General features: G+C 34.9%; 1 non-coding gene across 1 annotated transcript; it reads right to left on the reverse strand.

The window, feature by feature from the left end:
• Nucleotides 1–12,928: 12,928 nt before the first annotated feature.
• LOC125108108 (U6 spliceosomal RNA) lies at nucleotides 12,929–13,030 on the reverse strand. Its single transcript, XR_007129791.1, has one exon. It is a non-coding gene; the product is annotated as a U6 spliceosomal RNA (small nuclear RNA).
• Between the last annotated feature and the right edge of the window lie 220 nt (nucleotides 13,031–13,250).

The following is a 13,250-nucleotide window of genomic DNA, read 5'->3' on the forward strand; positions in this document are numbered from 1 at the left end:
TGTACATTAATCAATATATATACATCTCCAGAATATCACATGGAATAAAAAACAAGTTACAAAAATGTCCATGTAATATGGCATTCTTTTTGTCAATTTTAAAAACACTCAAAAATACCACATATAATGTATGCATACCTATAAAGCAAAAGTGTAGGAACATAGATAGGAAAGAAAAGCACCAACTTCAATATCATGGTATGTCTGGGAGGGAGGAAATATGGATGGAAGGATGACCATGCTTAAATTGAATTTTGTACTATTTGATTTTTAGAGAAAAAAAGAAATTAACAAATGGGCAAAATGTTTCCACCTGTTAAATCTGGATGAAGTGTGCTTGGGCCTGTGCTAGTACCTACTACCTAACACTTTTAAATGTGCATTTAACATTTTTAATATTAAAAAAAATTAGACTAGAGGTAATGTGTATTTTATTTCCTTTCATATATGAACAAGATGAAATTATTTCAGTAGAGTATCTAGAGTAAGAGAAGGATATGAGACTTTAAATAGTTCCTATAATATATGTGTTACTTATTTTTTATTTTATTTATTTAATTAATTTATTTATTTATTTTTACTTATTTGTTGGTATTCCATGAACATGAACATTTCTTTTTTTTTTTTAAGATTTTATTTATTTATTTAACAGAGATCACAAGTAGGCAGAGAAGCAGGCAGAGAGAGAGAAAGAGAGAGAGAGAGAGGAGAAAGCAGGCTCCCTGCTGAGCAGAGAGCCCAATGCGTGGCTCGATGCCAAGACCCTGAGATCATGACCTGAGCTGAAGGCAGAGGCTTTAACCCACTGAGCCACCCAGGCGCCCCATACATGAACATTTCTAACAGGTAAAAATCAAGCATGGTTGAGTGGGTTTGCTACGAAGAGGTAAGCTGAGCTAATGGCTCGAGCATTTACAGCACCAGATGTGATGAGAGGCCTCGTTAAGTTGTAAGACATTATAACTCAGGAATCCATCTATTTTTTTTCCCCAGCTGAAAAAAGATCTACAACCTTGAAATGCATCAAAACATTAATTTCTAGGGGCGCCTGGGTGGCTCAGTGGGTTAAGCCGCTGCCTTTAGCTCGGGTCATGATCTCAGGGTCCTGGGATCGAGCCCCGCATCGGGCTCGCTGCTCAGCAGGGAGCCTGCTTCCTCCTCTCTCTCTGACTGCCTCTCTGCCTGTTTGTGATCTCTCTCTGTCAAATAAATAAATAAAATAAAATAAAAACATTAATTTCTATTTTGAGATCAGTTCCCAGCTTACCAAGTTAACCTCTCTCTCATTGGGGTTAAGCCGAAGGCAAGACATAATTAAAGATTATATTCAGAGAGAAACTGATCTCTCTGTCTCATCCATCCCCTACACATTACTGGGAAAAAAAGATCTGCTTCTAAAGGAAATGCCAAAAATTTTTTTGAGATGATATAGCATTTTGTGGAATCAAAAAGCATTCCATTGGAAGATGGAGAAGAATCATGTTGTGTAAACTAGCTTACAAAATTCACCTGCATCGTAATGACGAACATTGTTTTCCTTGCACTGAGAATTTTTAAAATATGGTTTTTAAAAATGTGTTCAAGATTTGCTCCAAATTAATATAATTCATTTTCATAATAAAAAGCATGAAGGGAGCTTAAATGTCTGGTATGTGCATTAATAGTTTTAGGTGAGAGATCTAAGGTCTAGAAAAAGTTGAAAGTCTAAGATTTCATAAGGTGCTGTGGTAAAATTTAAAGCCTCAGAGGATTAATCCCCTCCTTTTTGCTCTCTAGTTGCTTCAATTAATAAATCCAGGATTTTTTTTTAACCTTAGATACCTTTATTCTTTGTTATTTCACTGCTTCCAACCCTTCAAAATATTTAAAATTCTGTATTTCTATTGACAAATATCCATTTACCTTTAGGATTTTAATGTGTTCAGATAAAGAAGACATAGAATTTACTATGAGAACATGAACAAAATCTCTCCTTTTAATCTTCTTAAAAAGAATCTTTGCTTTACCTTTTCATTTCTTCTCAAGAAAGATAATTCATCACCACAATATGAAAAGATAAATCCTAAGAACAATAGAAGTATGACTCTGAATATATGTATTTAATCATATATGAAGTATACTCACTTGGGGTTTTCAAAGATGAGACTGCTTCTAGAGATTTTGGTATAGAATATTCTAGTAATAAAATGTTACAGTGTTCTCTTCAGAGATGGGAATTATACCTTTACTATTATCTTCTCTCTGCTATTTCTGATACTTGTTACCATGTATGTATTAAGTTTGGAAATAGCTGAAAAAAATTTTTAAAGCTATTCTTCTTACATAAAGTAGTTTAGTTTTTCCCCAACTGCCATTTGCCAGAAGGCTGAGGAAAGTGAATTATCCTTTCTAGATGAGTCAGGTGGTTACCTTCATGTTACAACAGTGATCTACAAAAGCTTAAATTAATTCATCTATTTCTGCTGATTATTTTGGAATAACCAAAATATATTATCAATAGTTATACTTTTATCTTGGTTTGCCTCTGCTCTCCCTACAGAAATTATTAAAACTTATGTAAGGCTTAGATACAGATCCAAGGTAATTTTTCTATGCAAAATTTTAATATGGCTTCTTATTCTTAAAATGTTTGGCCTTTGATGAAAAAAAATTATTTAAAAATAATGATGCTCAGAGTTTTTATATACTATTTTTTATTTCTTCACCATTGCCATTTTAGTTTCCTTCTGAATACATATTCCTTCAGGAATCTGTTTGCACATGGATGCATGATTCATTCCAGGAGCACCCTCTGGGCAACATGGTAAAAATAAGTAAGTCAATAGTACTAAGATCTGTAGAGCTTCCAGACTCTAAGTCTTGGATAGCAAACCCATTCAGACACCAGAACCACCCTGAAGCCTATGGTTTAAAAACTAGGGTGCATTATGTCAATAAACACTTCTTTGACTCTCTTATAAAGGATAGGAGAAAATGGTCTTATGAGATATGATTCCAACCATTACAAAAACAAACTTATAAATTCCTTGTATCATGAAAGACAAAATACTGTAATTCCAGTAGGATGCATTGCTTGACTAAAATTTGAAATTCTAAAATACATAGGATGAGGGCATTTGATGACCGGACGAAGAATGCATAGGTTGGAAGAGAGACTGACATTGAGCAGAAGGTCAATAATGCATAGTTAGTTTTGGAATAAGAAATGTCACCGAGCATTAGAAAACACAAGTGTTTCTATTGGATGAACTTGGCAAGTTACATTGTGTCAATTTAAGATGTATAGTGTGTTAGATACATTTGCATAGTGTAATATGGTTGCCGGTTACACTACAGTGTAATACATTGCCATTGTAATGGTATCTTTCACATTGCATACTTATGGTATGGAATAATTGTCTATATTCAATATGCTATACATTAGATAGATCTCTATGGCTTAATCAATATTCACTACAAGTTTGTACCCTTAAAAACTGTCTTCCCCCTCCCACTCCCTGGTAACCATCGTTTTACTGCTTTGGTTTTGTTTTGTTTTTCACAGGTTTGGCTTTTCTAAGATTCCACATAGAAGTGCTTTCAGGCAATACCTGTCTTTGTCTGACTTAATTCACTTAGCATAATGTGCTCAACGTCCATATATGTTGTACCAAATGACAGAATATTCTTCTTTCTCATAGCTGACTGATATTCCATTGTGTATATATACCACGCCTTTTTATTTATTTTTTTTTAATCTGTTAATCCTTTAACAGGCATTTGGCTAAAAACCATGAATTTAAATCTTGGTGCTGTTACTCACTACTCACTTACTAGTTCTCTCAATTCTCTACCTTCTCTGAATATCAGTTTCATTGCCTTCATGAAGATAATGTCTATTCTCTAGAAGAGTAAGATTGATGAGATCCTACAAGAGAAAGCCCCTAAAATATCTGTACAATTCATGTTGACAGATTTCCAGAAAAGAAAACCCCTGCTTTATTGGTAGCTATTAAAAATTTCCTTTTCTCTGTCATCAGACTTCTACATTGGACAAATTTATACATAAAATTATAATTTTTAAGCTGGGATTATTTTTGTTTTTCATATTCCTTTGTATTGACTAGAGGTCTTTCAGAGGTGAGTCAAGGTCATCCCTGGCCTTGGATAAAAGGGTGGGCATAGCCTAAAACAAAAATCCCATCAAACATTTCAAGAAGGTTGACATAAACATGTAATAGGGATAATGATCCGAAATCCAAATGCTTTTCATCTGCAAACTCCACACATTTGACATAGAAAAAAAAATTGTGGCCTTCTAAATTATTTGTTTGAAAACCAAGACCCAGTCTGGCAGATTTGGGGCATGGTTTATTAAGTAAATTACTAATAATAGGGAATAATAATAACCATTAATTAGAACCCTTTTGATGTGAGATAGTATTGTCATTTTATAGCTAAAAGTTGCGTAGTTGCTAACTCTTTGCCAGGTACTTCTCTAAAGCTTCATATCTATTCATTTATTTCATCTCAAACAACCTATGACATAGAAGCCATTGTTCCCACATTACAAACAGTAGGAGTTCTCAAGGTCACAGAGCGGTTAAGAAAAAGATTTGTAAGCAAGTAGTCTGACTCCATGGCCCTAATTACCACATTTGACTGTTACAACAATGTCTGTGGTTCCAAAATGATAGCTTCACCAACAGTGAAGAAAAGAGGACTGGGAGGACATCTAGAACTCAGGTTTAAACAGGTTCTGTCCTCTAGGTCACGTTCCATGGGGGCAGGATAGGAACACAATGGACAAATTGAGCAGAGGAGTGTCTGAAAGCCCTCCTCCCAGTGCCACCAGCAATTGCCCTGCGATATCACACATGGGGAGCAGCTGATTAAAGTGCAGGGGAGTGCCCCAAGACAATCTTGGGGAATTTTGTTCATACAAGTGGAATAATAAAGGCATTGTATATGGCAAGACTGTTCATCCAAACCAAGTAAGATGAGCTACTCTCCATCGAAGCCTCTGTAAAATCCCATTTGCAAACTCACTTGTCCAGGCCATGTATTTCAACAGTGAATTATAAGTGTATGTTCCTATTAGTATCTTATTTTCTATTTCTCAGCAGTAAGAAATAAGAGCCCCTTGTGTGTTCAAGGGGGCTGCTTAACAGGTGTTAAAATGAGACATTCTCCATCAAAACACACAAAAATTTGTACTCCTCATGATGCCGCTATTTCAGGAGTAGAGGGAAGGTGGATGCATACATAGGACGATAGGGATGTGTGAAGATTCTCATTCTCCACAGAGTCTGGATGCAGATGCTGCTTACAAAATGCTAGTGCTTGATTTCCAACATCTGATATTCTAGGACATGTTATGAAACTGAAGGCAGCTGAGAAATTGCAAGAAGAGTATTTTCTCTGTAAGTTTATCATGTCTCAGGGCATTTCATTAGGTTTTACCAATACCTCAACATACGCGTGAAAGTGGAAACTAAGAAAAAGTTCTACCGTGAAGTTCCCAGCAGCGTCATTCCGACGGGTACCCAAAGCACAAAGGAGTTGTGTCACTGGGACCACGTGTCTCTACCACCAGCTCCATGACTAGCTTCCCTTCAATTTTATCTAGACGAGATCTGTTAAATGAACACAGAGCAGTGACAGCCAGGATAAAGACTTGCCTGTTGACCTTGGCTGCGGTGCACTTTATGTAAATTTCTCTAACATCTTTGTCTCATTTCAACTCCATCCATTTCAATGGCACTCCTTGATTGTTCTGCCCCTCTCAATCTGGGATAAAGTTTACAACTAATTTGTAGTGCCTGAAAGACAAACTAGGAACCAGGAAACACAGATTTCCCCTTTTAACACATGGGCTATAACTATATACACATCTATCTGTAGAGATATATCTTATTACTAGAACACCAAGGAAAGCATTCAGATCTTAACTGTTAATATATTCTTCCCAATATGAATGTAATTGAAAGTTATGTTTTCAACTATTTGTGTCTGTCTGTCCATACAAAGAATAAAACAGAAGTAAAGCAATAATCTGCATACTTAAGGCAAGAAATTTTTGCTCAAAAAGTCCACCAAATATTTTACTAAAAAAATAGTAAAAGAGATCATAGGCGATGTAATGGAAATCGAATTCCTCGCCCTTGCAAGTCTGTGTCTTTGTCACATGAAGTTACTCAGCTGTTAGCATCAAGAAATTCCTAATTATGCTATAGTGATGTAAAAATTCTTGTGGCTTAAAGTGCTGAGTGATTTGGAATCTCTATACATTATCAGTTTACTGATATACACATATATAATTTTTTTCTAAATCTAGACTTTTTAAAAAAAGATTTTATTTATTTATTTGACAGAGAGAGATCACAAGTAGGCAGAGAGGAAGGCAGAGAGAGATGAGGAAGCAGGCTCCCCACCAAGCAGAAAGCCCAAAAGGGGTCTTGATCCCAGGACCCTAAGATCACGACCCGAGCTGAAGGTAGAGGCTCAACCCAGTGAGCCACCCAGGCACCCCACTAAATCTAGACTTTTTTATAGGATGCCATAATAAGTCTCTGAAGGAAATATGGTTACTAGAAATAACTGTAGAGACCTATTTTAGCCAGCTTCTGAGCTACCCAACGGAACAAACTTTCCAAGAGATGCTTTGTATTACCGCTTTAAACTTTTTTTTTAACTACAGCTACAGGTTTTAAAGATTTCTTTGAAACAACTGAAGAGTGAACTTTAATTCATGTTTTTTAAACAAAGGTTATATGAGACTTACAGCAGTCTTACAAAAGAAGAGTATCAGCGAGAATTGCACATTACGCTCGGAGTGCAACTGACTTTCAAATTTCTCTACAGGTATTATTTCCCATGAATAGGAACAAAGAGCAAAAACAGTTAAAAAAGCATATTCAAATGTGTGCATAAAAAGGCATGGTAAATGAATACTGTTTAGTTTGCTGACATAATTACTTGAATGTAATTTTTATGAGTCGTAGAAATCTTGGCATTTTCACTGAACCAGATAATTAGACTCTGAATAGAACAGGGTCAGAATAATTAATACATCAAAACTAGATGAACTTTTTCTAATTATTTTTATTTAATCTCTATTATAATTATTGTTATACTCTGCTGAGCATGACTGCCTCATGTTCATAGATTTGAATGCAGTCTTATAGTTGCATCCTGGGACTTTGTGGAATATTAACAAACCGTGGCATGGAGAAATTAGAATGGTGTAGTTTCATGATGGAATTCTAAATTGGAATTTCATATTTTTCTATATAGTTGCACAAAATTTGTTCCATAATCGTAAAAAATATGATATTTTAAAACAAAGTCAACTTTTCTTTCGAGTACACTTCTCCAAAGTTCAAGAAAAATTATTTTCACAGTTTTTTTTTTTAAAGGCATATATCATCAGCTATTCATGTGGAATTTTCTGAAAGGGAATGGGCATGAAATTTTTACATTATTGAGTTTTTAATATCATGGTAAATGCTTAATCATTAAAGCAAATGTATCAACAGGCACAGTAAAGAGCATGACCATTATTATGAAAGACTTGGAAAGTTGTGTTAGAAAGTCATGCGGTAACCTTCCCATCATAGGCTACCTCCATGTACCAGATGTCTGGTATGCTCATAGAAATACAGAAAAATAAGCTACTCCAGCAAAGGAAACCAAACTGATAGGATATTTTTAAATCTAAGGACTGAAAGATTATATAGGCGGTTAATAAATGATTAGAGGGCTAAACCTATGTCTTACTTCTGAAGTAGGAAAGCCTATACAACAGAGAGAACGATTTCATCCAGAAAAATCACATCCAACAAAGACTGTAAACCAGAGTGCCAATGAGAAAGTCTGAGGCTCCTTTTAATTCTTAGTTGTCATTTCAAGGTCTGTTAGGACCACCCTCTCCTGACCCTTGCCCATACTCTGTCTCCACTGTGTGAAAGTCTACGACTTTCCCTTGCCCAGGACTGAAAACGGATGGGCTCAAGGAGCACTGAGCCCTCAGCTAGAAGGAGGCAAGATGGAATTAGAAAACTTCTGCAAAATCTGAAAATAATCTATTCTGAGAATTTACAGAATACTTTAAATTCCCCAGGAATAACTTATCTGCTAGGAAGGACAAGAGGACATAGAATAGTTTTCTGCCATAACTTTTATGGAACCAAGCTATTTAAGTGTTTGCCTGATCCTGGAATTTGACTGGGCAGATACGTATCTCCAAAGAGAGCAGATACAATGATTATGAGATTCTGAAAACACTAAGACAGAAAGCGATAGCCATTGAAGGGAGTAAAGCTCTTTGTACATAACATACAGTGGTAGATTTACCTCATTCAAGGTTAAATAAAACCCCCAAAATAAAAGCAAAAAAAAATTGACTTTGAGCCATTGAAAAGTTTTGCTGAAGAAGAATTCTTGTTGTAAATATGTCAAATAAACATAAAATGAAAAAATAATGAGAACAGGGCAAATGTTGAAATGGAAATGTTGCTGGCAAAGATATAAAAAGAATATGGGAGAGAAAGAAGCTATAATGATGGAAAAATTAAGTTGGCTTCAGCTGTAGTAGAGAGCATAATTGAACTGTAGAAAAGAAATCATGCATAAAGATGACAGCTTTCTAAAATACAGAAAAGTAATACTAATTGGTTCCTATATGAGGAAAGAAAACAAAATAAAATATGTGAATAATTCATCCACTGGGAGAGAACTAAAGTAAATGAAGCTAAGGAGTCATTCATTAAGGGAACACTTTGCAGGAGTTAGTGAAAACATGACCACCAAGAGACATTACCTGTGTACACGAGACAACAAAGTTCTCTAAAAACCGTCCCCACAACACACGTGAATGAAGGGACTTAGAATAAACTTGGTCAAAGTTTCTGAATTTCAAGATTAAATGAAAAATTCCACAACTACTTGGGCAAAAAGTAAAAGAAGTTACACCGGTTTCAGATTCTATTTAACTCAGAGTGCCAGGATATAATGTAACAATGAGAACAGAGTTTTGAGAGAAGGATACTGTGGTCCAAATATATTTGACACACACAAAGTAGTTAATGTGCTGGAATAACAGAATGACTTCCCTGCTTAGATCTGCAGAATTCAAAACATAAACCGTCCATGGATACATTCCTTGAAACTTTTACCTAAAAATAAATGTCAGCAGTGTGAAGATGAATAATATGAAAAGTTAAAGAAGGAGATATTTGAATCAGAAATTACTGTGTTGTATAGTGATTGTTATTAGTTTAAAGTGTACTTGTTTAAGGTTAGCAAAAAAACCCCACAGAGACTCACATTGGAATAAGGCTGTATATATACTACTAACAGAAGTAGTAACATAATACCATGAATAATATAAGTAACAATATAATTCTTATTCCTAGTAGACATAAATTTTAGTGTATGATCATGAATATATTATGAACTTTGTATGAGCAATGTCACAGTCATCAAATAAAAACTTTGCAATAGTTGGTTTCTTGGAAAATAGTTCAGAAGTCTGATTCTTATCTTATACTTTAATATGAATTAAAGTAAAACAAAGCTTAAAATTTATAAAATAAATATATCTTAGAAAAGATGAAAACATAAACCACAGTATTTCTGGTTCTGGAGCAGTCACAGAGCATTTAGGCAAAAACAGCAAAATTCACAAAGTGCAAAATTGCAAAATGAAATATTGAAATGTTTCTTAGAAAAAAACCCATAAATGTTTCTCTTACCAAAATCAATAAGGAGATATGTGGCATAGTTTTCATTAATAAAATGATATGCCATAAATATTTTACCCAATGGCTCTGTTATCACCTCTGACTAAACAGTATCATAACAGTGTTTCAATTGTGTTATTGAAAAAAATGACACAATTTAACAAATATTAAATAATATATAAGTTCCTTTTATTATAAGGTTTATATATCCCAGCATCACATTCAGAGAGTTACTTTAATCATCTGATTTGGCATTTGCAGTAAGCCTATGAGGTAAGTGCTATCCCTCTTTTCACTAATGAATAAATAGAAACAGAAATAATACCATGCCATGAGAGCATAAGTCACAGGAGTTAGCAGGATTTGAACTCAGATCTAAGAACAAAATCAGCGTGCTTATTTCTGTGTACACTGCTTTCTAGGTGTATTACATGCAATGTAAGACGACGCTTTTCCCGTGTCATTCTTTCCTGTAGCCCCTTAGCTAAGCACAGTGCCTGGCTTGCTGTAGGCACTCAGTGAATAATTGTTGCGTGTGGAATGTATGTCCGTGAGAAACCGTATTAGAAACTGAGAAATATAATACTAAAACCAAATGGATATTTTATCCCAAGAAAGTTTTCAGTGGGTTTAGTGGAAGGATATGGAAATGTGGGATATGGACAGTACAGACACAACTATAATGTGAGGCAGATTTGTGAACATGCGTCACTAGGTCCACTGAAATGGTGTTGTCTCAACCGAAGAGAGACCACAAGCACAGCTAGATGAATGGGTCCCTCGTATGAACTCTGCTTTCAACATGATTTCGTTCTTGAAGTATCCAATATGGTTTTTTTGGATACTCTTCCATTCTCACGTAGCTAAAATCAAGTACTCTTGGTCACCTAGGGTATGACGACAATATTAAAATTTCTGCTTAACTGAGAAGAATATGAGTCTGGAGTGATCTATTTTACCAGTAAAATTAGTATGTTAGACAAGGATATTGGTAAGAAAAATGGGCATATATTCACTTAAAATTAAGGTAATCCAAAAGAACTGATGGCTGCCCTGAACTATGTCAGTACTAGGGAAACACTGATACAATCTTGAGCTTGTCCTCCTGCATAACAGGCTAAACAGCAATACTATAGTATTTAGCTATGATGATGTATTTAAACCTTGTAGATATAAATTTAGGAATTGACCATATAGGAGGCTTAAATATTCTGACTTAAGCTAAAGAATAAGTAATAATAAATAATTGGAGGAAAATGCCACCCAAAGAGAACAGATTCAATCTTCTCTGATTTTTAATACAGTAAATTTTTTCTTAAACCTGATTTTTTTTCTCACTCTATAAACTTTTCTTCGTTTCTTCTACCCTATTCCTCTCATGATCTTCATTTTATTGAAAAAATCCATTTGCGTGTTTAAAAAAGAGAACCTGAAATTGTTCCTTAAAAGTCATCAAATTGGGTCATTTCTAGTAGAAAGAGTCCAGACACTTGTGAGTTGGAGAAAGTATCTGCAATTCTTATTTTTTGTTAGTATTTTGTTGGCATTTTCGTATCATTTGACTGATCAGTGCAGAAACACCCAGATTGGGGGAAAAAATAGGCATACATTGTGGTATTTTCTTCCAGTCACACAACACCTGTATCCGTGACTATTCTTCTGGTGGTTCATTCCGTTGCTTCAAATGCTTGATATGCTTCCTGGCATCTTAGTATTTTATCAGAGAGTATTAACTTACAAGTGAGACAAGAAAACGGAGTCAAGAACCCGGGCTCTCCATTTGGCCGCTCTCTTCCACTGGTGCTCACGTCTGAATTGTGGACTGTTCTTAAAATCATGGAAGGATTTCTGTGAACTTTTTCATGAGCTTAGTTAAAAACATTTTTATTGATGTAGTTTGGAGACCTCTAGAGAAAGTGGACTTTGGGGAAGACTTGATTCAACACAGGGAATGAGGAAAGTGCTGAGAACAAATATTAACCAAGTGAAATAAGTATTAAGAAGGCAAAGCAAGAAGAGAGGCAAATTATGGTGCCTGTACATTTAATTGGACTGAGAATTTCCCTTTGGCAATGCCTAGGGGACCATGAAGGAGGTGGGTGGAGAAAATTGGCTCTGCGATATAAACGCATGACATGAATACCTATTTGTTAAATGCTGTGAGAATGTGCCTGACTTTTATCATTTATTTCCATCAGAATTTAAAGTCCTACTTTAATCTCTGAAATATTTAATATTTAAAAACATAAAATACCCTGTACAATTTTTAAAAATCCAACCTCCTACTTTCTTCTCTGTTCCTAAAGAACTTCCCTAAAACGTTGTCTGGCACGATTCCCTTCCCTCGCTGACAACCAGTGCCCCTGTAACACACACCCAGCCCAGGATAACAGGATTGAGGAAATGTAACCCGCACTCGTCTCCTTTTTCTTTTTTTCCTGTAAACAAAATAGGTTTTTGTTTTTCCAACATATCCAGTCCCTAAAATTGATTTTTAATTTGAACAGTTCCCATAATTTCAACAGCAATTTGGAAATATTGCAAAATCATCCTAATTTTTATTTCAATAGCTTAGGAACCTGTCTAAAACCAAATAAATAATAGATGTACGGTGCCTCACACTGGGTACAAGATAGCCCTCAGTGAATGTTAACCTTCTTTCTCTTCTTCAGGACAGAGCAGAAAATATGAAATATTTGTTATTCGAAGTTTAGTTGTTTGGAACTATTTTGTAGAATCATAAAGGTTTAAGCCAACAATGACTTCAAAACCTTTATCAAGACCTTATGATAAAGATACCGAATTTAAGTGTACTTTAGAGTTAGAAGTTTAAGGATTTTATTATATAGTTAATAAAAGTTTATTATATAGTTTATTATATAGTCTTTTTTTTCCCAATAAAAATTTTTGATTCACCTTTCATTCAATAAAAAAATTGTCCCCTTGCCTCCCCTTCGCACCTAAGATAATCTATCAGTCATCCATCTACTTATTAATCATCATAGATTTCTGGGAATAATAAGTTCAAGTTAATGGTCTCATGACTATTTCTGCAGTAAAATGCATATATTCACAGTGTCCAGATTTGGTGAAAAAATATTTACTCACAGATATGACCAAGTTTGGGAAGTGTCTTTTTTTCTACCTGAAAATTTTGTAGGCTAGAGACAGATTAAAAGATCTTTTTTAAAAATTGTACCGTATTTAAATATAGAAGACAATTGATGAATGTGTATGCCATCGTTGCTCAGGGACCTTGCTAATCTTCTTTTAACATTCTAATTTTAGTATTTGCACTGCTGTAGTGAGCACTGCATTTATTTTTAAGATATTAGCACATCAGAGTTCTCTCTGTATTATCTTCTTTTGGGAAGGAATTGGAGGAGTGTGTAGACAAGCCACAAAGTCACCATGTAGGCATAAATTTTAATATTCTACTCCGAAATGACTTATATTACATGCAACTGACGTTCAGCATTGTGTATTAACTGACGTACACACAGATATGGGGAAATGCCACCTCATGCA

Source organism: Lutra lutra, chromosome 8, assembly GCF_902655055.1.
Source record: "Lutra lutra chromosome 8, mLutLut1.2, whole genome shotgun sequence".
Classification (NCBI taxonomy): Eukaryota; Metazoa; Chordata; class Mammalia; order Carnivora; family Mustelidae; genus Lutra; species Lutra lutra.